Source organism: Vicugna pacos, chromosome 4 (genome assembly GCF_048564905.1).
Source record: "Vicugna pacos chromosome 4, VicPac4, whole genome shotgun sequence".
NCBI lineage: Eukaryota > Metazoa > Chordata > Mammalia > Artiodactyla > Camelidae > Vicugna > Vicugna pacos.
In genome coordinates, this window is record NC_132990.1 from 75,510,228 (window position 1) to 75,535,528 (window position 25,301).

Consider the following 25,301-nt stretch of genomic DNA (forward strand, 5'->3'; position numbering starts at 1 on the left):
CCCAGTCTCTTCTGATTAAACTCCATCCTTCCTTCAAAGCCTAGTGTCAAAAGCACCTGTACCAAGAAGGCTCCCGCAGCCTCCCCAGCTGGAATCAATTTCTCCCTGGGCTATTGTTCTTTTTCCCCTCTCCAGTGAAGCTGACCACAGTTTCTGATCTGTAACTGGGACTCACTCTCTCTGTCAGTACACTTGCATTTTGGAGAACTGGTGCAGAGACTATGAAAGCGGGCCCGTCCAGGAATCCTGGCATATAGGATCACTAAACACGCTGTGGCTCTCACATCCCAACTGTACTGCAAGTTATCCGTGCTGTGTCATCTACTGTCCTCCTGAAGTTCTGGGCTGGGAGGATGTGCTAAACCAGGTCAGAACCAGGCTTCAATGATTCAGACCCACCTCAGTCCTGTGCCTGGAGGTCATGAGAGCTTGATGAATTGGTTTTTATTGTTGGTTTTTTGTTTGTTTGTTTTTCATGCCCCTTAACTTGAGAGTTTCTTTTATCAAATATTTTATTGAAGTGTAGTTGATTTACAATGTTAGTTTCAAGTGTACAGCAAAGTGATTCAGTTATACATGTACATACACATATATTTTCTTTTCAGATTCCTTTCCATTATGTTATGACAAGAAATTGAATATAGTTCCCTGTGCTATACAGTAGTTCCTTGTTGTTCATCTATTTTGTATATAGTAGTGTGTGTCTGTTAATCCCCAATCCCTAATTTACCCCTTCTCACCGTTTCCACTTTGGTAACAATAGTTTGTTTTCTATGTCCATGAGTCTGATTTTGGTTTGTAAATAGAATTTGTATCATTTTTTAAAGATTCCACAAAAAGTGATATCATATGATATTTGTCTTTGTCTGACTTACTTCACTCAACATGATAATCTCTAGGTCCATCCATATTGCTGCAAATGGCATGATTTAATTCTTTTTATGGCTGAGTAATATTCCTTTGTGTGTGTGTGTGTGTGTGTGTGTGTGTGTGTATGTATGTATGTATGTATGTATATACGACATCTTCTTTCTCCAGTCATCTGATGGACATTTAGTTTGTTAACTTAAGAGTTTCTTGAATGGCGAGATGGTTTATTTCTCATCTCGCCATTTCTCAGCACTCTACACTTGCTGTGATAGATCTGAGTAAATATTTTTTGCCGTTGGATGGAAGATCTTCATTAGAAAGAATGAGTGGAGGTTTGGATAAGACCTGGAGTGGGGGAAATTAAGAAGTCCTGAGAATCAGGAAGATCATCTACAGATAATCTGTCACCAGTCTGCCCCTTCCTGTACACCTGTGCTGCTCCGTCCGCCCAGGGGCGGGAAGGGTTTACTTCCCCTCTCCTTGAGTCTGAGCTAGCCCTGTGACTCACTCTGACAGGATGTGCTCTTTAGAGGCCTGTCAGCTTCCACTGTTACTCCTTTGGAACCCAGCTGCCTTGCTATTATGAAGCCCCAAATATTTTTCTGGAAAGGGGGGCCACAGAAGAATTCTGGAGCATGAGACACCCTGTGGAGGAAGAGATGTTGCAGTGGCAAGAGTGACCCCAGTTAACACCAGGTGGAACAGAAGAGTCATCCCAAAACCCACCAAATGGTGAGAAATAGCAACTTGTTTTAAGCCACTAAGTTTTGGGGCTGTTTGTTACATGGCAACTGATGACTGACAAGGGAGGCTCCAATGTGTCTGAGAGGAAGAAGAAATAACAATAATAACCAGCATGTTCTGAGTGCCTGCTGGATGCCAGCCTGTGCCAACACCCAGGTACATCATCTCATTTAATTCTCACAACACACTTCTCCCCCAGTTTTTAGAGGCTCAAGGAATTATAGTCAGATGTCTAAAGATACCCAGTAAATGAGGATAGAGACAGGATTTAACTCAGGTCAGTCTGACTCCAACTCCTGCACTTTAAACCACAGCTCTATGCCCAGGGGAACAGTGTAGACACAGTGCCTATTTCTGGGTTTAGGTTGGACACCCACTGAGGACGTGAGCTGACAATGTGAGCTGGCGGGGCCTCTGGGGTTTGCGGAACCTGTGGGTGGTGTGCATGGCCATACTGTGGACAAGACTCAGGAGCTGAGTGGCTGAAGGGAGGTTTGGACTTGAAGCCAGATGGGGCTCACAGGAGTGGCTCCTGGGGCTGCCTCCTGGGGCCGCCTCCTGCGCTCTATGCCTGGGCCAGCACTTTAAAGGCCAGCTCCCTATTTGTGTTCAGTGTCTCATCCTCCACTTCTCTTCACTGATTTGCCAGAGCTTTCTGAGGTCTGGAAGACCAGAAAGGCTCTCCTATCCACAGTGGTGCGATGCAGCATCTGACAGCCAGGCGGTGGTGGGTGAAGTTGCCGTAGCCTCAATTTACTGATCTGTAAAATGGGGGTGATAATAGACCCTAACTCACAAAATCATGGGGCAAAGGCTGTGATAAACAGAAACTGGGTGCAGGCACAACCAGCCCTCAACAAGTGTGCATTCTCCTGTCCACCTCTTCCTTCTACTTAACTCTATCAGTGACTGGGGCAAATCACTGAATCTGTGTTTTAATTTCCTTACCTGAAAGTGCTCAATAAATGGTGACTATTATTATTTTTTAATTGAAGTATAGTTGATTTATAATGTGTTAGTTTCTGGTGTACAGCATAGTGATTCAGTTGGACACACATATATATATTCTTTTTCATATGCTTTTTCATTACAGGTTATTGATTATAGTTCCCTGTGCTATACAGTAGGACCTTGTTGTTTATTTAAATGGCGACCGCTGCCACCCCTCCCTGAACAGAGGCACTGAGGAATTGAAACCAGGACCTTGTACACACCAACATGTGCTCTACCACTGAGCTACATGCCCCACCCCTACATGATGACTGTTCTTGATGGAAGGATGAAAGAAGCCCAGCAAAGTCTTAGACTTTCCAGGCAGTGGAGCGATGGCGGTGGGGAGGGGAGTCTTCTGCCTTTCTTTTGAGGCTAGGACTGGATACGGTCCCAGCAGAGGTCAAATTCTTTCTCTGAGTCTCAACATTTTCTCTCCCTTCATTTTTTTCCTTCTTTCATTCAATAATCTCTCATTAAGTACCTCTGATGTGCTGCTGATTGTGTGCTAGGGGTGCTGGGGAATTTTAAAAAAATGAATATGTCAGTAGCTCCATTTGGGATGAGCTCCTAGGCTTAGAGGGGACACACATGTGTATAAAGATAATGGCCAGCAGCAAGACTAGGATTATGATGGAGGGAATGTTGGAGTGTGCCTGAGGGGTTAGAGAAGAAGAGATCAGAGCATAAGAAAGAGGAAAAAGAAGACAACCTTCCAAACCAGTGAAAAGAAGGAGAAAAAAAAAAAAAAGACTTGAATCTGACCAGTGACAGGGCTTTCCATATTCCACATGAAATTAATGCAAAAGAGAGTCACATCTAGCCATAATGTGGTTTTTAAAACAGAAAATCACAAAGAAATACATATCTAAGTATTATACAATAATGTTACATTTCAATGTACCAAGAAACAGTGATTCCATCTTGGGGCAAATAAAATTCTGTATATGTAAGATCTGCAGTTGGCTGTGAGAGTTAGATGAAATGCTCCCCCTGACTCAGCTTGGGGGTCCTAAGAGACTTCTCTACCCCTAAGCAGAGTTGCAAGTTTCCTAATATTTAACAGAAGAAGGGGAAAAAACCTTATCTGAACAAACTCTTACCCACTGGTTCATGCCAGTGCTCCCCAGCTTTGCCTTGCGTGGCTCGCTCATTTTGTACTTTTTTCCTGGGTATTGCTGTTTACTTTATAGTAACTTTGATTAAATGAAAGTGTCTCCTTGAAGGTTCCCTGTCCATCACAGGCAGACTCCTGGTGCTAAATGATCCCTTGGTCCAGCCTTGGTCCAGCCCTCATGCTCTGCTCTCTTCTTCCTTCTTCCTACCTCTGTCCTCTTTGGGTCCCCAGTCCTGGGAGAGCTTGGAAAGGCACCTTCAGGGTCCCGGAGAAATCCCAGGTGCAGCCCTGGCTGACAGCCTCAGACCATGGACAGCAGTCCCCCTAGGCTGCCCCAGCATCTTAGCCTTGTTTTCCCCAGGAAGGGCTCCCACTCCAAAGACTAACACTGCTGGGTTCAAATCCTTGCTCCACCACCTGTGCTATTTGTGATCTCAGTTTCCTTATCCGTAAAGTGGGAACAGTAATAACTGTCCCCCAAGTATTGAGTTATCTCTTGTGAAGTGCTTAGCAGCATGCCTGGCCAGGAAAAATGCTCAGTAAACAGTATCTATCATTGTTACCGTAGTCACCCCAGAGAAGTACAGAAAGAAAAGGACTTCCTGAATCCGGGACAAAACCCAGCTTTTGTGGTACCAGGGAAACATCCACTGTCATTGAACTCCCAGGGACCTAGCAGCCTTTGCTGTCCCCAGAGGGCGTCACTCCCCTTCCAGATCTGCCCAAGGGGCAGCGCACTTGTCCACCTGACTTTCTCCCTGCTTGCCATCTGAAATGTTTCCCCATATTCCTTCCAGAGCACTCAGGGCCCTCCACACTTTTCATCTTTTTTTGTTCACTCTCACCAGATAAGAAAAAGAGGTAACCTCCTGATCTTTAATGAGTCCCAGAGCCCCTTACCTTCCAGTCACTCATTCCTCCATGCAACAAGCCAGCCAATATTTATTGAGCGCCTACTGTGTGCCAGGCACCCTGCTCAGGGCTGACACTAACCACAATCCTAAATCTAGTCAGGTTGAAGTGGATTAACTTTCCTCCCAGATCTAGCTGAGTGGCGTCGGGCACATTACTTAACCTCTCTGAGTCTCCATTTCTCATCTGTGAGTTGGAACTGTAATATCTCCCCTGGAGTTGGGATTAAATGAGACCAACCACTCCCCTGCGGCTGGTGTTTACGGTGTATGTGGACAAGTGCCAGAGATGATTTGGATTCTAGGCTTCAGATACATTTCTTTTTGTCTTTCCTTTTTCAAGTTGTTTGTTTTTCTAATTGCCGAAGGATCTAGAATAAAAAGCGAGACTCCTCCTCAGCCCTCGAGACCTCAGACCGCAGAGGTAACGAAGAGCAGAGTGCATTCTCCGTGACCTTTTGTTTTGCACTCACAAATACACACTCAAGAGGATTGGTTTATTATTTTTCATCTGACGAAAATGGAATAAACTATCTAGACTGTGCAACAAGCTTGCTTTTGAATTAACAATGTATTACTGCAGTTTCCTTTCTGTGCATGTATCAAATATATACTTTAACAAAATCCGGGCTCACGGTCTGGCAGCAGGCGCTGCAGTTCTGCAGGGGGAGGGGGCGGAGATCCGGGCTCTCACCCCTCCCTTCCCAACCCTCCCTGCGCCAGGGCCTCACCCGCCCCGGCCCCTCCAGCCCAGCCCCTCTCCTTCCGGACCACCCTGCCCCCTCCCTCTCCCAGCCCCCCGCACTGGGCCTCCTCCCCTTCCCGTCACCCCCCTTCACGGACCCCTCCTCCTCCGCTCCTCAGGCCCCTTCTGGGAACCCCATCCCGAGTTCCCCCTTTCCCAGGCCCCCTTCTCCCAACTCCGTCCCCTAGTCCCTCCAGCCCCTCCTCCGGGCCCTTCCCCCTTCCCGAGGCCCCTCCCCGGTCCCCTCCCCCTCCCAGGCTCCCTTTCTCTCGTACCCTTCCTTCTCCTCTCCCCGGCCCCTCCCCCTCCCGGGACCCCAGCGCCCCTCAGGCCCAGGGGCGGGGCGGGCGCCGCGGATCCCGGGAGGCGCGGCAGGGGGCGCTGCGCGGGCTGAGGCGCGGCTGCGGGCGGCGGCGGCGGCGCGAGGAGGAGGCGGGAGGAGGCGGGGGCGGCGGCAGGCGGGGTGCGGGGAGCCGAGCGCGAGAGGGAGGCGAGCGGCGAGACACAGGCTCCGAGGCTCCAGCGAGCGAGCGAGCGCCGAGCGAGCCCGGGAGGGAGGGAGCGAACGAGCGAGTAGTCGCGCCGCCGCCTCGCAATCCGCCGCCATCCCGCCGCCTCCGCGCCCGACCGCCACCCGACCGCCATTGCCCGGCCCAGTCGCACCCGCGGAACCAGACCAGGTGGGCCCGGGGCGCGGGGCGGCGCGGGGCCGGGCCGGGGCGGCGGCGGCGGCGGCGGCGGCGGCGGAGGCGGAGGCGGGCGCGGTACTAAGATGGAGGCGGCGCGGCCCGGCCGGCTTTGTCTCGGCGGCGGCTGACTGACAGCGGCGAGCCCGGGCCCGGCAGACCTTTGTCCGCGAGCGCCAGGCTCGGCCCGCCCCGCGCCGCCGCCGTTGGCCTGCAGGGCCGGGCCGGGGGCGGCCGGGGGGGGCGGCGGGCGGCTGGCTGGCCATTGTTGTGGCGGCGCCGCGCGGCCTCGGCTCGGGCGGGCGGAGGGGTCGGGCCCCTCCTCCCGCCGGGCTCGCAGTCCCCGCGCCCCCGAGGCCGGGCCTGGGCGCCGCGCGGCCGTGGGTCTCCCGGGAAAGGGGCCGCCGGTGCAGACGGGGCCCCCGGAGCCCCCGAGCCGCCTTTCCGCCCCAGATCCCGACGGCCGGGAATGCCTCCGCGGTCTGGGGGGATCGAGGACGGTTCCCGTGTGGCCCCATCTTGCGTACCCGTGAAAGCAGACCCGGGGTGCAGAGCCGGGGTCGCGGGCGACCCTCGGGGCCGGGGGCTGGGCGTAGAGTCGCCGAGCCTTTTCGGGGGCGCGAGGCCGGGCGGGTCCCCCCCCGGAGTGTCCCCAGAGTTGATGGTCAGGGGCTGCTGGCCTGTGTGCAAGGGACAGGGGGGTTAACAGCCGCGCAGACTGCTGCGGTTTGAGTGCGGGAACAAGAGGATTATTTTCGAAACACTTAATGCTCTGTTGCTGAAAATGTTTAATAATAAACAGGATGTCGCTACTCGGGGCCTGCCAGATGGGTTTTTTTTCATCCCTTCCTTTTTCTTTTTTCCCCCTCCGCCTTCTAAGTAAAACACAGCACTGTTGAAATCGCGGGCTTCTGAAGAGTGGATTTGCCTACGTAAAATTGAAAGGCGGTTTTTTTTTTTTTTCCCTTTCCCGTTTCTCCCTTTTTTTCAGTATCGGGGGAGGTCCGATCCCACCTTTAGGCAAGCCGGGGAGGTGTTTTTCAAGAAAATGGTTAGCTCGAAGGAAGTGGGAGAAGGGGGGCTGGGAGGCTCTCCGGAGTGTGTCATTTGCTAAATGGCTGCCCAGGAGAAACCTTTAGGAAGCTTTGGTTTACAGGACTGTTAAATTGTCTCTGAGATTTTTTTTTTCCTTCAAGGTTTTTGTGTGCGTTTTAAGTGAGTTTATACATTATCATCGAGTTTGGTTTTTGTCACCATCCTTTTGAAGTCTTAGCAGGGTTTCTCCCAAGTCCGGCTATAGCCTTCTAGCCCTGTCTGTGCAGTGGTGTGGTCTAAAGTGGGTCTGGGGAGGCCCAGGCTTTGGGGTGTGGATCCTACTTCTGTCAGAGAACTCTGGAACGCTCGGAGCCTTCGCTGGCATACTCAGGGGACATTGCACCCTCCAGCCGGTGGAGTTGGGAACATGGTGAAAGACCTCGAAGAGGGCCTGGCACACAGTTGGTGCTTAATAGTCGTTTCTCTTAGGGCTGTTTGTATAACTGCTATCAAGTCCTAGGGTGGAAGTTAGCCACTTGTGCCGTGCTTCATGCTGAGCCGTCAGGCATATGCCACAGGTGCTGGGCTAAGGCATGGACAGTGGAGAAGGACTTCAGGCACAAAACATCACTGGGCACTGCTTATTCACCACTGGGCTTCTGTGGGAAGACAAGGATGAGAAAGAGTAGCGTTTGGAGCCCTCAAGAACTAAATGGACCTGGGTTGTGTGGTAATTGGTCTCTGTCCTTGGATCTGGGATGCCTGCCCTTTTCGAGACTGTTCTTGTTTTTTTGGTTTAAGGCAGAGCAGGAGCAGTTCGACAGAACAGGTACCTAAAGACAACAAGCAGAGGCCTTGGGAGTCCTGCCTTTTGAGGATAACTGCCTTCCTTTGGGAATGGCAGGCAGTCACTCGGGGAACCTCTGCTTGTTTGGGCAAGCGTGTCTCTTGGAGCCTGGGTTCTGGTCCTCATTGGGTTGCCTTACGCAAGTCTAGGCCTCAGCTCTTGTGTCTGTAAAACGGGAATAATTATGCCTTGCCCTGGGTATCTGTTGGGGCTCTTGGGAGCCTCATATACTGTTTGTAGCAAAGTGCTTCCATCCATGGGAGGGTGATGAAAATGTGTTTTTGTTGGTTACTTAGTTTTCTGGTCTCTCCTAATTCCTGCTCTTTTTCTCCTGTTATCTTGTTGATGGAACCATGCCAGATTCTATCTCCAGCTAATGTTTTGATAACATTCTGGAAGTATCAGAATGGCCTGGAAGAGCTAGGCTTCTCAGCCAGACCTGTGTGTCTGCTGTTCATTGGACACCATAGGAAGGACTTAGGCCAATGCGGGGGAGACTCTCTGAGTCTTGGCCATGGGTGAGGGCTGAGACCCAAGTTTCCTCTGGGCCAAACCTGTAGCTCGTTTGTAAAGGGCCCCAGAGACGACTCTGCTTGGACATAGTGTGGTTCTGCAGTCTAGTGGGAAATTTGTTTTGGTTCATCCCGGCATTCCCACAGCCATCTTAGTTTTGTTTTGTTCTTTTTTTTTTTTTTTTTTAACCTCCTTGGAACCTCCTCCAGGCCTGGCTGTGTGACTGAGACATGACTGAGACGTTTCAGCAGGGTCAAGTTGGCCTTTAAAGTTTTCCCTACTTCCTGCCTCCTGGCCCATCCTTTGTAACTGATTTCATTCTGGGTCTGGACTGTGTTAGCTGGTTGGTTAGGGAAGTAGATGAATTAGCTGCCCCTCCCATGAACCTTTTTGGTTACCTGTGAATTTCAGTTATCCACTGGCTCCCTAATGCTGATTGCACGATAAAGGGGCCCGTTTCAGCCTGTTGTGGGGGCCTGTCATCTTCTGCAACATTCTGGGTCCTCTTCATTCTCTTTCCAGCCCAACTGGGTAAAAAGAGATCCTGGGGAAGGAAGAGCCAGAAACCTTGGGAGAGTGGAATTTCAGGAATGGCAAGTCAGAACTGGTTCCAGCACTGTCTGGTTGCCTGGAGCCTGGCCGAGGGATTTTTTTTGTTATGCCTTTTGGTTGGCCCATCCCCCACCTTCTTTTAAATTTGTTCTTTTTTTTTTTTCCCTGAAGGGATTATTTTATTGTAGTCTCAAGATTTTTTTTTTCTTTTTGCTTTGCACAAAGTACTGACTCATGTTGCTAATAGCTGTGTGCTGGTTGTACGTCTCATTATTCTACCGGTTTAAGATTGATCATTTCTGTGTTGGTTTCTATTTCAAACCTGAATAGGCCGGTTGGGCCAGTCCATGTATTCCTAAATTTGGTAATGAGGCTTCTCCACAATCAAACGTGCCTATCCCGTTATGGGTGAGCAGGTGCTAAACAGGCCGATCTACACTAGGTTGTAAAGCAGTGCATTTCCCCCTGAAGAGTGCAGTTCTCAGCAGAGATCTGTTGGGCTTTGTGTTCTGGATCTCATACTTCAGTGAGGGCAGACTAGACTGTCTTCTTTTCTAATCGTAACGTGATTTCTTCCATAAGATTTCCCCCCCACCCCGGAACTTAAATAGACTTGGGAACCTTGGGTCTGTTATTTGGACAAAGAAATAAAGGCATAATCTGAAGAATATAATTGAATCATTTTGCTGTACACCTAAAACTACTGTAACTCAGCTGTACTTCAATTTTAAAAATAGGTAAGCAACAAGGATTTACTGTATAGCATGGGGAACCATATTCAGTGTCTTGTAATAACCTATAATGGAAAATCTGAAAAAAAAGGTAACTGAATCACTTTGCTGTACACCTGAAACTAATGTGTTATAAATCGACTATACCTCAATTTAAAAAAAAAAACAACAAAACTTGGCCTCTGGTGCTGGAGGTGAGAGATGGTGAGCCTTCTGGTGAAATAAAATTGTGTATGACAAGCTTTTAGGGGTACAAGGTGCCATTTGGACCGGCCTCCTCCACTGGGAGCTGGAAGACCCGGGCTTTGCTGTGGGTGTTATCACTGTCACTCTGGATGGCACGTGGGACTCTCAGCCCTAGGAGAGAGACCTGCCTTTGGGACTTGAGCCAGAAGTCTTGGTTGAGTTTGTTCCTAGCTGTACTCGTTGACTTTTTTTTCCCCACTCCCGTGAGGGATGAGCTGAGGGCTGGGTTGTTCTGTAGGTGCCAGCAGCGTGGTCGGTGTGTAAGGCTGTGTGTGCGTGCAGCAGGAGGTGTCTGCCAGCAAAGTGAAGTCTGTCTTAAGTTGCTGACGGTCCTTCACAATCTCTCTAGACGACTTCCTTCTGCTCCCACCTCTACAGCTGGTTTTGTAGCTCTGCTCTATATCCTTTCTTCCTCTTTCAAGAAAACCACCAGCCTTTTCCTCTCTGTAGTGGTGCAAAAGCAGTATTTATTGCTTTTAGAAGTCACTGCTGCATAGCAGATACTCCTTGGGCATCTCCTGTTTGCCAGGCACTGTGCAAGGCCCTTGAAGTACATTTTCCCCCATTCATAAAAGGAACATTTTCACTGAAAAAAAATTGCAAAATACTGAAGAGGATAAAGATAAAAACACAAATCACCTCTACCTCGTCATCGAGAGATAGCATTAAGACTGGTGTATTTCTTTCTTTTGATTATTTTTTTTTCAAAATTAGAAAAATACTATATACATTATTCACATTTCATAGGTCCTCTTAATGTTGTAGTATATTTCTGTAAGTTATTGAAAACATGGATTTTTAATAATTACATCATTGTTCTTATGTGGAGATGCCAACATTGACGCAGTCCTCTATTATTAGACATTTAGATTTTTGTTACCCATTTTTCCTTCTTATAAGCAGAACTTTCGGGAGCATTCTTGCGTGTAAATTTTGGGTCCATGTATTTGAGCCCTTTGATGAATGGGCTTGGGGTCTTACTCCATTTCCTGATTTGAGTCTGGACCAGTATCTTGACTTATCTGTTGTTCTAGGGACACAGGTGCTGCTGCCCCCCTTGTGTTCCTCGGGAGCTCATGGGCCAGTCGAGGGAAGGCAGGAACCTCCTTAAAGAGGCCTTCGGGATCCCTCAGCCCCACTCTGTCCTCACCCTCCTGTGAGTCTTTCCTAGTCCCCATTGTTTTTCTTTCTTTTTTCTTTTTTCCTCTTGCTTTTGTTTTCTCTTTTTTCCTCTTGCTTTTGTTTATAACTTCATTCTCAACTTTAAAAACAGATTTTTTAAACCATTATTTTATTGTAAAGTACACACACAGAGTTTGCCACCTTGAATGTTTTTAAGTGTCCAGTCCAGTGGCATTAAGTACAGTCACAGTGCTGTTCAACCACCTTCCATCTCCAGGCCTCTGTCCTCTACCCAGATTGAAGCTCTGCACCCACTGGACACACTCCTCACCCCCGTCCCAGGCCCTGGCAGCTGCCGGTTCACTTTCTGTCCCTGTGAGTTTGATTAGTCCACGTCCTTTAGATAAGTGGAATTATCCAATACCTGTCCTTTGGTGAATGGCTTATTTTACGATAGCATACTTTTTTCAGGGTTCATCTGTGTTGCTGCGGCATGTGTCTGAACTCCATTCCTTTTTAAGGCTGAATAATATTCCATCACACACACTTATTAAAAAATTTATATCTTTTTAATTTTTTGGTGGGGGGGAGTAATTAGTGCACACGTTTTGTTTATCCATTCGCCTGTTAATGGGCGACAACTTGGAAATGCATTTTCGTTTTTGTTTATTGAATTGTCCTTCTCCCCCATGGGGTGAGTGTGACATGAGCAGAGTTCTGTTGCTGTCTGTTCCTTGCTGTGTCACACACAGAGGGCCCTCCGCCACCATGTGTAGGGTGAGCTATGGAAGAGGGTCTGGTGGGAGCCCCCCGAGAAGTCAGGCCCAGCTCAGCCTGGTTTCGGGGGGCGGTCAGGGAATGCCTCCCAGAAAATGTGGCAGACTTGAAGTAAGCACCTCTTGAAAATAGCGAGGCTTGGAGTAGTTAAAGATATGTTTCTAAGTTGAGGTCAGAAATATGTGGGCCGCAGAGGGAAGCGGGTGGGCCAGCTTGCTTTCAGAAGGTGGACATTGTGCAGGTGCTCTGGTGTGGCAGGGGCTGGCCGAGATGGGAAGGTGGGCTTGGGCTCCGGGCCTTCCCAGCTGACTCTCCCGTGTGCTTGGAGCTCATCCCCTTGAGGGATGGTGGGATGGATCCCACTGCAGGACCAGCTGGGAAGGGGAGATCATCTCCTGTGCTCTTTCCATAGTTCCTTTGTGTCTTTAGCGCTTTTTCGGCAGGTGTTGTTTACATCTAGTTCAGCGCTTAAAGAACTGCTCTGTTCCAGGCGGGACAGAACACACAGGCCGGTCTGGGAGGGGCACCCTCCACACTGCTGCCTGGCCGACCTGTCAGTGGGACTGAATGGGCTGAGTGTTCAGAAATGCTGGGGAGAGTGGAACAGTGCCCTGAAGCATAAAGTGGAATTCTTTTTCTGATGTAAAATTAATTACCAAAGTATATGTACCCATATAGAACGAGACGAAAAGAAAAAGCAAGTGTATGTAGAAAAGCGAAAGCTCTTCTCTCCAGCTTCCCAGGCAGTGACCACTGTTTACGGTTTGGTGTGCTTATCCTTCTAGGCTCTGGGTGCGCTCGTGAATGTGGCCCTTTGTAGGCAGGTTTTTAAAAAAGTTCACGTAAGAGTATACATAGTGAGCACTCTTCCATACTAAGGTACACAGACCTGTCACCTTGAGTGTTTGAAGAATAATACTTGGTTTTTTAAAGAAAATAATGCAAGTGTATGGAAGAAGAAAACAAAAATAGTTCTTAATCCCTTGGCCCAGAAATTCCAAGTTGTATTGGAAGGCGTAAGGGTTCTTCCCCAGTCTCTCTGAAAGGAAACGCTATTTGAAATTTCCTATGAGTCCTTCCAGAAAAAAAAGCACATTATTCATCTGCATTTATATGTATTCTTAAAGCATGCTGCCCTCTTCACTTAAGGAAATGTCTCCACCTGGGCCCTCCTGTGTAGATGGAGCACAGCATCAGTGTTAGCAACTGCAGGCGCTCAGTAAACAGTAGCTATTAATGGTTCCTGGATCCACCACTAGCTGAGGGCCTGGGGGTTTGGAGTAGGCAGGCTTATACGCTTGGGGCTCTTTTGTTTACTAGATGTTGGTGTTTCTAATTGTGTGCTAAACCTTCTGCTCTGTGCTGAAGATTTAGACCCAAATCAAACCACCCCTGCCCTTACCTGCAGAAGCTCAGACCCTGGCCTCCCAGTGGGGCAGGGGCATTGGGCCTCTTTCCGCCATCCATCTCTCTCCGAGGTAAAGACCGTCTAATGGGAGCATTTGTTCACTGCTTGCTGCCCTTTGCCGAGTCTTTTCTGTTCTTGGAGGGTTTGAAATGTCTTGAAAGAAATAAAGATAGGTTTGTTAAAGCTCATGGGTTCCAGCTGCAAGGGAGGCTCTGCAGCTTGGCAGTCTCAGCCCTAGACTGGCATCAGGCAGACAGGAGTGCTCATTTCTGCCGCTTACACCCCCCAGGCCTGGAACAAGTCTCCCTTATCCCCCGATCCTGTTTCCTCACCTGCGGGGTGGGGTTCCTGGAACCTGTCTCACCGTGTTGTGGTGACAATGGCACCTAGTCCCCTCAGAAACAGTCCAAGGTGTTGATTCTATATTGCTCAGTTTACCAGGACTTTAAATACAATGTAATGGAGATGTAATTAGTAAGTACAATGTAGCAATTTGTTACCAAAACCCAAACACTCCAGAAATGCCCAAAGTAGAAAGGAAGAGTCATTCCTTCCTGCTTGCTATATGTCTTGAAAACAGTTTCTTTTTCCACGAGTGAAAATGTTTTAAGGACACCGGTGAGTTCTAACCCTGAAGCGACTATGGGAAAGCAGGAGGTGAGAATGTTCATTGGTGTACTTAAGACTATGCATAGTTTCCAGTCCTTTCCTGTCCTCATAAGGAAAAAAAGAAAGGGCCATGGTTATTCTTTGTCCACTTGGATGACTGGCAATGCTGTATTGGTGACGCTTAGAAGTGGCAAAGGGGAGTTTGACAGGTGCTGCTTGCTCTCCGGAGATTAAAGCTGTGTGAATTCGTATTGGCCTGGGGGTGTTGGGTACAGGGGGAGGGGGGCTGTGTGCTCTGTGATGAGAGCTTGTTAGAGTAAAGGGGCAGGACAGTGTATGATGGTTTAGGAATTGGGGAGAGAATATGGGGTGGGGTGGGGTCTGGGAGTTGTGATAATAGAGTTCTAGTAGAATGGGTATGGTCTCAGTAATATCCGTTTATTATAAATAACCAATGAGTAAAGTCAGTGTATTGGTGGGCGAGCACGTGTTCCTCTTTCCCCTTGCTGAAAGACAGGTTGGCGTCCCTCTGAAAGCCCCTGGGGACCACTTAGACCGTATTTTTTGGTTCTTCCTTTTCTTAACTTCACGCCTGATCTTGCCTGATTGGTGACCCAGTGTCTGTCGTCGTCCTGCGTCTCCTCTAGTGTCTGAGGCCTGGAGGATAAACAGCACGTGGATTCTGGGGCCATAGTGCCTCGGGCTTTGTTGGAGATCATTTAAACCAACTCAGCCCTTGTTGTTCCCCTGTCTTCAGTCTATTTGAATTTATTTTCATCAAAGAGAAGGTGACTTTGGGGGGGGCTAGTCGTTGATGAACTCTCTATATCAGCAAACACCCTCCTGCACGAGGCTCAGCTCTAAGATGGTGTCACAGAGAGAGAAAGGGGGCAGGCTGACCTTGGCCCCCATTTCCTCATCTGTAAGGGGTGTGACAGTGAGGACAGCCACCTCAGCTGTTGTGGGCAGGATCCTCTGCACAGTTGTAATTATGATTCTGCCAGCCTGATCCTACTCGGATTAAAGGGACACATTACCATCCAGGTGGAATGGTTTGTTGCCAAGAAGTCTCCTTGGGGGCCTCTTCTGCCTTCTCTAGACTGAGGATGGGAGGGCGCAGGTGGAGGAGGGCTGCCAGAGGGAGAGGGGTGGTTGTTTTAAGTGGCTGGTGTTCTGTGTCCCTGTGGGCATTAGCTGCTGGAGGGCACCTGCCTCCTGTGTAATTTACCTGGTCAGAGGTCTGGGGTCTGCAACACTCCTGGTGTCTCTGGGCGGGGTCACAGTTCTCATCTTCCGTCTCACTTTTCTGTCCCTTTCAGTTCTTTCGGCATGAACTCAAAATATGCTTTGTAGGTATATCAGCTGGTACACGAATATTGGCCCAAGAGTTAAGTTCTGTGTACTGGGACATTGGTTGTAGCATTACTTGTCACAGTGCGCATGGTACACAGAAAATGATTTCCACGTCCATCTTAGGGCAGTGGGTAAATCAGTGTGGCATAGCTACACAGCGAAATACTACATAGGCATTACAAAGAGTGAGGTAGACCCATTTGTGTTTTCTTGAAGAGATAACCAGCGTATTAATAAAGGAAAATAAGTTGCAACATAATGTAGTAACATCCCACATTTGTAGGATAAAAATTGAAGACCCACCACTGGTAGCTTTGTGCAGACTGTGAAAAAAAGGCGTGGAGGATATCCACCAAGTTAACATTGGTTACCTTTTGAGTTGGATAGACTTGTTTTGCATACTTTAATGTCTTTTGAATTTGTTATAATGGATGTGTATTGGAAACACCTGTTAGTTGCAGAGATAACTAATTACACAGGTAACCCATATAAACTTAAAAAGAAAAAAGAAAAGACTGTGGGCCAAGACTGAGGCTGGTGCCTTATTGGCTCTTTCCTGGGGAGAGCTTAGAGCTTCATCTGGGCTCCCTTCTTTGGCTCAGACCCATCCGGAGTGCCTTGGCTCCTAGCTCTGGGGCCCTGATGGGTCACAGGAACCCAACCAATTCAATCATGTCTCTGTTTGTGTGTCAGTGGTCCCAGGAAACTGCTTTGTTGATCTAGTTAGAAGGAACAATCCGATACAAATGCCGTCTCCAATTTCTGTCCTCTACTAAATCAGATTTTATGATATAGAGCGTAGAGTTCGGTGGCATTTGTAGAGTGCTTCTCACTTTCTAATTCACCATTATTTGGCCGTGGAAAGGGAAGGAGAAATGGAAATGGAGTTATGTGTCATGTATTTCTTTTATTTGCAGGTCCTTGGTAAATTTTGACCCTGGGCAGGGAGGCTTATGTGTGACAAAACTGTCCACCCCCAGCTGTATATTGAAATGGCCTCTTCCTTTATTTTTATTAAAATTTTACTTACTTGCCAAATTAACTGCATATTCAGAAGGTGAGATAGGCCAGTAACTCTCTGCAGACTGCCCATGAACTTCTAACTGGAGTCCGCTGCAAGCTTCAGCTCAGGTGTGCCTGTGTGTCAGGTGGGTGGGAACTGGCGCCACAGCCCATGAAGAAAAGAGCCATAACAGCATTGAAACTGGCCAAGAGTGATGAGGATCCGACTGGAACCATCCAGCAAGTGCTGTGCTTGAGCTGGCGCACACCCTGGGGCCACTGGACCCTGTGTTAGGAGATGTTCCTTACCTGATGCAGTGCCCTGCTCAGACTCCAGCCACCCACCCGGGGCCAGACTTGCCCCACACAATCGCGTTGGCTGCAGCCCCAGAGTGTGGGCAGAGCCTGGGGGTACTGTGGGTGGTTTATCCTGGGCCTCAGGCCCCTTGGTGGCCCATATGGTTGTTGTCAGGGGCCCACAGCATGGACCTCGTAATCCCAGTGGCAGGCATTGTTTCTCAGGGCGCAGGGAGTGCCCACACTTCTGCTGCAGACCTGGAAGTTAGACTGATCTCGGTTCAAGTTCAGGTTTTGTTCACACCCTAACGTGAAGATGGTGACCTTGGGCCAGTCACTAAACCTCACTGAGCCTTGGTGTCTTGTCTATAAAATGAGGGTACAAATGTGTTTCTCTCTTTTATTTCTTGCTTCAAAGAACTATTTTAAAATTGAGCTTTAGTCAAATGTATTCATTCAATGACTTTTGGCTTTTTCTTCATTGTTTCTGTTTTCCTTTGTATTCAATTGTTTCTTTTTTTCTGATTTTTTGTATCACATTCTAAATTCCTAACAGAATTTAAAGTTTTTAGGTTATTAAATTTCCTCAGAGTACAAATTTGTCTTTGTTTTTGAAGTTTGATGTGTAGTGTTTTTTTCTCCATCTGTGCTATTTTCTAGGTATTCTGCAGCTGTGGTTTTGAATTCCCCTTTGAGTCAAAAGTTCTTAGTAGGGAGTTTTAAGTTTTCCCATTGATGGGGTTATTTTTACTTCTACTTTCATTATATCTTGTTTTATTGCACTGTGGTCAGAGATTTTTGCTTTTCAGAATTTGGGGTTTTCCTTAAAGTCTCCTATGGAATCACTTTCTGAACACATTTGCTGTTCTGCCTTGATCAGATCATGTATTATCATCTCTGTTTTGAATGGGCTTTGACTTACTAAGTTGTAGAGATTTTTATATTTTCCAGTGTTTTCTACTTATAATGATCTTTTTCATTTTAAAATGACTCTGCAAATACAGATTCATGCCAGTTATATTTTCACTATGGGTTGTCCCCCAACTCATGGAATTACTCTTTGTTCTGCTTTTTACTCTTTTGTGTCTGGCTTCTTTCTTTCAGCATTATATGTTTGTGAGTTTCATTTGTGTAGTTGTGTGAGTTTATTCCTCATTTATTTTTCTTTAGTTTTATTGAGATACAAAATGACAAGGTGGACAGCATAATGTTTTAACTCACATTATGAAGTGATTACCACAATAAGTTTAGTGAACATCATCTCATATAGATACAAAATTTAAAAAATAGAAAAAAACTTTTTTCCTGGTGACGAGAACTCTTAGGATTTACTCTCCTTAACAACTCTCGCGTGTAACATATAGTAGTTAATTACATTTACATGTTGTATGTTGCAGCCCTGGTTCTTATTTATCTTGTAACTGGAAGTGTGTACCTTTTGACCACCTCCATCCAATTCCCCCCACCACCCCCACCCCGCCTCTAGTAACCAGAAATCTGATTTCTTTTTCTATGAGTTTGTTAGTTTGTTTTTGAAGTATAATTGACCTACGGTACTGTGTTAGTTCCTCGTACACAGCGTAGTGATTTGATATTTTTATGCTTTTCAGAATGATCACCATGGTAAGTCTAGTTACCATCTGTTCCTTCTCATTGTTAAATAGTATCCTGTTATGTGAATATAATATTTATTCATTCTAGTGGTGGTAGACTTTTAGCTTGTTTCCATTTTGAGCTGTTCCAAATAGTGCTGCAATTAATGTTCTCACACACATCCTTCAATGTGTGTATGTTGGGTGTACACCTAGGAATGGCATTGTCGGGTTGGAGGGTAGGCAGTTGTTCGGCGTTAGGGGGTGTCTTCCAGATTCCCGAGATCGTACCAGCTGGCACACCCACCAGCTGTGCAGGAGTGGTGTCCCATGCTCACCAGCACTTGGTGGTGGAAAGATGGTAGTTTTCCCCAGGTTGATCTCTGGATTCCATGTCATTCCAGCCAAAATCCCAGCAGACTTTTCTTTTGTTGTTTTGTTTGGAAGTTGACAGACTGATTCTGGAATTTATATGAAAGTGCAAAAGGCCAAGAATAGTCAAAACATTCTTGAAAAAAATTCTTGAAAAGGAACAAAGCTGGAAGGACTTATCTTACTAGATGTCAAGACTTTATAAAAGCTACAGTAACTAAGACAGCACAGTGTTGGTGAAAGAATAGACAAATTGATAGAATAGATGGAGATCTTAAAACAGACTGCACAGAAGTGATCACTTAATTAATGACAAAGGTGCTACTTGATGAATGGGAAAGATGGCCTTTTCAAAAAAAGGTTCTGGGAAAACTGGATTTTCCATATGGTGAAAAAACGAATCTTCTGTCTCAGGTCATATCCCGAATCAGTTTTAGGTAGCTAAACATGAACGATAAAACACAGTAGAGCTTCTAGAAGAAAATGCAGACTATCTTTATGATCTTGGAGAAGATAGTATTCCTTAAAGAGGTTACGGAGTGCACTGCCAAAATAGAAATGGTTGCTACAGTGAACTACATTAAACCTTCTATCTTCTGCTTTTTACAGATGCTCAAATAAAATGCATCAGGTACTATTTTATAATTGACCAGATACGTTAGCTCATCTGTCAGTTCCGTTTACCCCGGGAACCCTCTGTCCTGCTCTCATCAGGCTGGTCCTCTCTTGCCTGCTGTGCAGGTGCCATCTTGGGCTTTCTGGGGTTGTTGTTCTGGATCTGGTCCCTGTGTTGCATCCTGTGTGCGTGTCTGTGTATCAGTTGGGTAATGTGAGCATCACGTAACAGCAACTATCTTAAGCTGCCTTAAGCAATAAGGACATTTATTGGCTCAAGTGACTAGAACTCAGGAGGTGGGCAGGTTCCTGATTGGTTGGTTCTGTGTGTGGTGTTGTGGTCCTTAAGGAATGAGGTGTCTTATTTGTCTGGGTGGGTTACACGCAAGAGGGTTGGGTTTCTCTTAGACCAGGCTTGCCCCGCCCCCGAGCTGGGTGTGGGTCAGCCTCCCAGTCTGCAGGCTTCCTGGGGAAGGACAGGGTCACTTCCTCTAGGAAGGAGGAAGGGAGAATTTGCTGCTGTGAAGGTGGGCGGGAGTGGCCACTGTGACGCTTGCCTCTGTCTTGGTTTGCTCTCTTGTTCTAGAGCACCTTTCTCTGCAACCTTCTGAGAAGGCAACTGTTTTGAGTCCTTGTGTGAGTCCGAAGATCTTTTTCTGCCCCCACACTTGGTCAGCTGGGTGCTGGATTTTACACTGAAAATTGTTTTTGGGAGGGGAGTGATGCTGATAAGCACATCACTTGCTCCTGAGAACTCAGTGCTGTCCCATTGTTCATCCTTGGGACCTCTTTTTGGGGGAATGGCTTTCAGAAGCTTTGGGTTCTTATCTGTATCCCTAATGTACTTCCACGTGTGCCTTGTGCTCTTTTTACTTTCATTATTTTGAGCACTTGGTGAGCCCTTGCAGTCTTGAGTACTTTAACTGGGAACTTTTCTTGTAATTTTTATTTGATAATTTTCCTTCCTTTTTTTTTTTTTCCTCTTTGTTTCTGGAACTCTAGTTAAATTTGAACTCCTGGGGATTAATCTAATTTGGGGGTTGGGGAGAGACTTACATTCATCTCCTTGTTAATTTTTCTGAAATTTTCTTGACTTCATCTTGCATTTCTTCTACTGAAATTGAAGTTAAAAAATTTTTAGAGTAATTTGGATTTACAGAAAAATTGGAGGTGCTATATACTTGTTACCAGTTTCTTCTCTTACAAAGATCTTAACATTATTATGGTACATTCGTCCAACTAATGAACCAATATTTGTACACTAGTTTATATTTTACTCAGATTTCCTTAGTTTTTACCTGATGTCCTTCTTCTGTTCTAGGATACCACATTTTAGTTGTCATGTTTCCTTAGGTTCCTTTAGGCTCTGACAGTTACCCAGTTTTCCTGTTTCCGAGGACCTCGACAGTTTTGAGGAGTACTGATCAGGTGTTTTTGTAGAATATCCCTTAGTTGGGGTTTGTCTCATATTTTTCTCGTGATTAACCTGGGATTATGAGGTTTTGGTTTTCGTGTGTTAAATTCTTCCTAGGTCTTTTTCCTGTTTTCTGATTGCCCCGAAGTCTATGCACGCACACAGACACACACAAATCCTGTTTCTGTTGCATGTGTGCAGCATCTTCTCTTCATTTCCTGAGGATATTAATTTTATATTACATATTTTAAAAAAAAAACTTTGTTTCCTGGCATTGTCTGTTTCCTCCAGGTTCTTTTATTTGGTTGGTTTCTGTCTCTTATTTGAGGTCTCAGATGTCTGTGGTCTTGGGCACACACAGTGGGTCAGCGGGAGCTTTTAGGTGGGTGGGCAGCTGGCCCTTTATTCTTGAGCCCCAAGTGTCTGCATCTGTAGGTTTTTAGAAGACTCCTTTGCCAGCGGTGGCGAGGTGGAGCTGATATGTTTGTCTGCGGCTCCCCTGTGAGGCCTGCAGCAGAGGGGGCCTGAGGTCCCCCACAATGTGCTCCTCGGGTTTTCACTTAGCTTCTCTTTTAGCTCCTTTCCTCTCCCTCACCCCCTTTGACCCTGGTGTTCTCAAGTCTAGACTTCTCTGGGTTAGCTTATCCAGAGGGGAGAGAGGAGGCGACATGGGAGGCTGGCTGTTGCATAGACAGCTTTTCTACAAGTGCTCCCAGCTTTAACCACCCCCTCCCCAGTCTAGGCCACCCCTGCTCCTAGCACCTCCTGAGCCCTCTGGGTTCTCAGTTCCTAGCATCCTTTAGTCTGCTAAGTCTGTTACTACTCTGTCCTTTGTCTGCCTAAGTCGCCCCTGACTTTTGGATTCTCTTTGTCGTTTGTTTTCATTTTAGAGGGTTTTGGAAAGGTGAGCTATTAATGTCTGTGGTCCTTCTGCTATGTTTAGCCAGAACACCCCCATTTTCCAGAGAGTTTCTATGAATCACGTGAACTTAAATTAAGGGCCATGTCTGGGACGTGTGTGCAGACACAGGGATACACAGCCGTAGCTCTGGGCGCCTGTGTTCCAGTCACTGTGTGTGTGTCTGTCAGCTGCACCACTTGCTGCTGTCTTCACGTGGTTGGTGGTGGTGTCTTTCTGTGTCAGAACACCTGGAGCTGCTGCTGCTGTGTTGCCAGGCCCTGAAGACAGGATGAGTTGGCATGTCTGGTTCGTTGTCACTACCTCCTTATAGAAAGTGAACTGTGTGTCCTTGTCCTCGTGAGCTGGGCGGGAGCCTGAAGGTGCAGCGGGAGGGGTGGGGCATAGTGGCGCCATGGGTTGGCTCCTCTGTGCCTGGAGGGCTCCATCAGGGGTGTCTGTGTGACACCTGGGACCATTGTCTCTAGTCCTGCAACAGCCTTCTAAAGTAGGTCTTCTGTCCCCACTGTGTGGCATTTGGACTCGCCGGCTGGCTCCTTCCATCGTGGCAGTCCGTGCGCAGGGAGGCCTGCTGCTTCTCCTGGGGTGTATGTGAGCTTCTGTCCGCAGTGGCTGTCACTTGGATGATCGAACCCATCTCTGTCTGTCTACCCTCCTGTGTGACTGTGTTTTTCCGGCAATGAATCTGTGAGGACCTGGGGCTTGGGAAGGTGGAATGAATGCTTTCTCTTGGGCTAAAGAAAGGCACTTCCTGCCAATTAGTTACCCCTCTTCTAGCTTCCAGACTCCAGCTTGGAGGTGACATCATTCCTACGGGAAAGGCTTTGGGTGTAAACACAGTCACTGCTGGACCAGACAGGGACAGGGACAGTGAAGCTGCGGCTGGCTGGGACGTTGTCCTCTGTGTGTTTGTGCTCGGCCTGTCTGCAGTACTCTCTAAGCTTTCTTAAAATCATTCTCATAATTTTTTTTAAAACAGAACAAATCTCTTTAGAATTTACATACACTGATTTTTGACCTTTCTTGCTAAACTCTTGAAATAAGGAAGCTCAGACACAACAGAACAGAGTAGATAATTAGCAGCGCAGCACGCTGCCCCAGAACTGAAGTGACTTGTGCTGGTGAAAAGGGATCCCACAGTGTAGCTGGGAGCTGGTTTACGGGTGATAATTTTCTGTGTTTTCTTTAAGCATCACTGTTTTTCTGTATCAAGCATATGTTCCTTTAGCTACTAAAAAATGTCATGGATAAACAAATGAGCAGGGCCGGGATGATTCACCTCCGTGAGGCAGTCTGTCGTAACACCAGTGTGTGGTTGTGTGGAACGTCCCTGCTCATTGCCCTGAAGGAAACCTTGTAGCTAGAGCAGTTTAGTGCTGTTTAAAATGTAGTTACAGTGGAGTGTTTATCTCAAGAGTTTTCTGAGCATTAAAGTGCATCTCTGTCTCCTGAGAATTAAAGAGGGTCCACAAATAGATCCTAAACATCCATGGGTTTATGGTCGTGGATTTGAAGGTCTGCTTTCTGCATCAGGGCCCTTAAGCTGCGATATGCCAAAGCAAAGTGGAGCACAGGTGTCCAGAGGGAGATGGGAAGTTGGAGGCTTCACTGGTTGTATGGGAGTCTGGGAGGCTGACGGTGGGGCTGGGCAGCTGAGGGGTGAGCAGCGCGGAACCAGGGTGATGGCTGCCCTGGGTCCCGTGGGTTGTAGCCATTCTTTCACTTTTTCCTGACGTTAGACCTGTGAGGTGGGTAACGGTGTGTTCATCTCTGTTAAATCCACAGGGAAACTGGCCAGTGTTGGGTGGAGGCAAGATGCAAACCCATGTTTTGGAGAGATGAGACTGGTAGGGGCATGGGTGGGTGTTGAGATGAGACTGGATGGTGGTCTGGGGCCAGTGTGTTGGGCTAGAGGGTTTGGACTTGACCGTGGAGCAGTGGGATGATGCCGAAGGTATGTGAGCAGGTGCTCGTGACCTGATTTGATTCTGGTGGCGGCTGAGCTGAGAGAGCTGGCTCTGTGGTTCAGGGAGGCAATGGCAGGGCACGATCAACCCAAAGTGTGCAGCGGGTTGGGGTAAGGAAGTGCTCTGGTCCCGGAAGCACAGGCCTTGAATCTCATTTTTAATTTCTGTTGCTTCCTAAATGTGCCTCTCTCCTCGGGGCATGGCCCTTCTGCTGGTCGCTGACATCTCCCATGACACTGGGAACACTGGGTTACCAGAGCCCCACTTCCACCCAGTGTTGTCCCCTCGGGCCTTCATTTTCAGGCAGCTTACTCTTGGAGAGGTTTGTACTCTGCTCTCCAGGCTCCCACATGCCCTTCCTGCGGAATCCTCACCTGCTCAGGCTTCTGCAGGGGGAGTGACTGCTTGTGTTGCAGACTCAGCAGCGCAGGTTTCAGCTTCCCGGGAGGGCCAGCCCCTGACTGCTGGGCGTGGAGAAGTGGGTGCCCTGCGTTCCGACTGGTGTCCTGTAGGAGCCTCTGAAAGCTAGAGGTGTGGAGGGTGTTCGGTCACGCTGTTGCTGAGTAGTGAGGCAACACATTCCCCTGCAGACCCAGGCAGGATTCCCCACCCCCATCCCCCACTCCCACCCTGTTCTGGGGTGAACCCCTTTTTATCGAATCCGTTTTATGGTAATGCATCTGCTTCTCCCTTTAGACTGAGGAGTCAGCAAACTGCAGCCCCAAGAGTTCCAATAAAGTTTTATTGGAACCTGCCTCTGTGCTTTTTGTTTCTGTTGTCTGTGACTGTGGCGGCGGCCGGGCGGTGGAGTGGTGGTGACGGAGATGCTCACTGTCTGGGCCTCCTCAGAAGACACTGCGGAGCTCCTTGTCTCCGCATCCTTGGCACCGCACCCCCAGCAGCACTCTGTTATGCAGAGTGGGCACGCAGGTCTGAGAATTGGAAGTAGGTGAGGCGGTGCCTCCCTTATGTTAAAGTGGTTCTTTGCCAGACACTGACTTGCTGGAGAACGATGGAGTTATTTCCTTCTCCTGTATCTGGGTTTTGTGGTGATGGTTCTCTGTGTTTTCACTGAGACTTGACAAGTGTACTGTTTAATGGCTGTATTCTTTCCTGGCCCGTGTGCCTGTTTTCTGCACTGTTTATCTGGCCTGCTCTCAGTTTCCATTCCTGTCAGATCATGCGTTTTGGTATGTCTTGTGTAGCAGTGGGATCTTTCTTTCTGGACAGAGAGATTCCACCTTCCTTTCTCCCCACTCCAGGTTGGGGCTTCTGCTTGTGCCTCGCGGCCCAGGCTCTTAGGCTAAGTGCCCGTGCTCCTTGGGGGTGGGGCTGGAGCACACAGTGGGTCCTTCCATGTCGGTGACTGAAGAAGAGAGCCACATGGTGATGTCACCAGATGTCCTGAGGATTGAGGACTATTTTAAAAAAAAACAGGTGATTTAGTTCAAATATTACTAGACTCAGGGAGGCCTGGGTGTGCCCTGAGGCAAATCTGGCTGATGGCAGCATTGGCGCGTATAAAATGTTCATCTTTGAACACCTCATCCAGTACCACCATCTGTGCCACCACCCAGAAGGCAGCCTTTGAGCTGGGGTTGCTGCAGGGCAGAACCAGTGCGCTTGCCCTCCCACAGGTAAAGCCTGGAGTCATAGTCCCCCTAGCGTGTGTCTGCAGCCTGGTGTTCCTGCCTGGGCTCCAGGCCCAGTTCCAGCATCAGTAGCCTTGTGTCTGTGGACAAGTTACTTCTCTTTCCTGACTGCACCTTAGCGTCCATCTCTGTAAAGCAGGCTGAAGACAGGAGTGTCTTCCAAAGAGGATTGTTGTGTGGAGTTGGGATCAGGGACTGAGTGCTGAGCTGGGCGC

At 47.9% G+C, this 25,301-nt stretch overlaps 1 protein-coding gene across 16 annotated transcripts in view; it reads left to right on the forward strand.

Moving 5' to 3' along the window:
* The first annotated feature begins 5,801 nt into the window (after positions 1 to 5,801).
* Positions 5,802 to 25,301, forward strand: part of PRRC2B (proline rich coiled-coil 2B) — a 79,393-nt gene continuing 59,893 nt past the window's right edge. For 14 of the 16 annotated variants that reach the window (XM_072960314.1, XM_072960324.1, XM_072960325.1 and 11 more), the window contains exon 1: positions 5,802 to 6,057. The gene's annotated coding sequence lies outside the window, so the exon portion shown is untranslated. The remainder of the gene's footprint in view (positions 6,058 to 25,301) is intronic. The other 2 variants (XM_072960329.1, XM_072960330.1) reach the window with 1 other exon arrangement.